The sequence below is a fragment of the Marmota marmota genome, unplaced genomic scaffold (genome assembly GCF_001458135.2).
Source record: "Marmota marmota marmota unplaced genomic scaffold, marMar, whole genome shotgun sequence".
NCBI classification, from domain to species: Eukaryota; Metazoa; Chordata; class Mammalia; order Rodentia; family Sciuridae; genus Marmota; species Marmota marmota.
This window is the reverse complement of record NW_025999853.1, coordinates 39,380,612-39,381,914: the sequence shown is the minus strand read 5'-3', so window position 1 is coordinate 39,381,914 and position 1,303 is coordinate 39,380,612.

The following is a 1,303-nucleotide window of genomic DNA, read 5'->3' as shown; positions in this document are numbered from 1 at the left end:
GGCAGCAAAAATATAGTCATAAATAAAGAAAACATGATAAAAGTCTATGACCAGAAAGTCCAGGAAATCTAAAAGTTCATTAAGAAACCAAAGTTGAGGATCATTGACAGAGATAAGGGTGCCAATATAAAAACTAAAGGCATCCATAACCCTTTCAGTGAAATAATATCAGAAAAAAAATTCCAACCTGGAGAATAAAATGGGACTCCAGATACAGAAGGTATTTATAACCCAAATAAACAAGATCATCTCCAAGTCACATTAAAATTAAAATGTCTAATTTGCATAACCAGAACCTCATGAGAAAAATGACAAGTTAGATGTAATGGTAAATCAATATGAATTACCACTGAATTCCCCATTACAGACTCTAAAATCCAAGAAGAATTTCAATAATGTATAGCCTGTTCCAAAAGAAAAAAAAACATGCCAAACCTGATTGCTATTATAACACATCTATCCTTCAGAATTGAAGAATTGGAAAAAAAAAAAAAAACTTCTGAGATATATGTAAACTAAAAGAATTCATGATAACTAAGCCAGCACTGTAGAAAATACTTAATAAAATATTTCAAGCAAAAATTAAGAACAAATCTCAGAGGCAGTGAAGGGTAAATCTCATTAGAAGAGTAGCTAAGTAAAGAAGAATCAGGATTAAAGCAAACATTATAAACAAATCAAAATGACAGGAAATAATTATTATCTCTCCATAATAACACAGAATGTAAATCGTTTGAACTCTCCAATTAAAATGCATAGGTGAGAAAAGAGGATTTAAAAGTAAGACGGGATCATTAAGTAGAAGATGGCGGCAAGGGGAGTGCATTGCCTATTTGTGCCGCGTCACTGTGTGGGAGAATGACGAGTCAGGACTGCTAAAGGCTATCTTGTTAGGAATTTCCAGCAATAGTGGGGTGCTCTGGAACCTGGAGGAAGGATTTCCATCGCACGAGGATCGGCTGTGGGGACTCAAACGCGAGAGATTTGTCGCACGGAAGGTAACACTGCTTATTCAGCAAATCGCCCCGCGGCTGGAGTCTGCAGCGTGCGCTGGGAAACGAAGAGATAGCGACACAGGGATACAGCGCTGCAGTTTCTGCCAGCCGTGCAAGCACCGTACTCAGTGCTGAATTCTGGGTTCGAGACTGGGGAAGGAAGCGGTCCAATTCAGTTCTCCACACCAGTCAGATCACAGAGGAGGCCAGCGGCCACCATCTTGGAGAGCTGACGTCACCATCCCTGTTTTCGACTGACCGCAGCTCATTCAACCATAGAACAGGTAATTTCAGGCTGCCATTCGCCT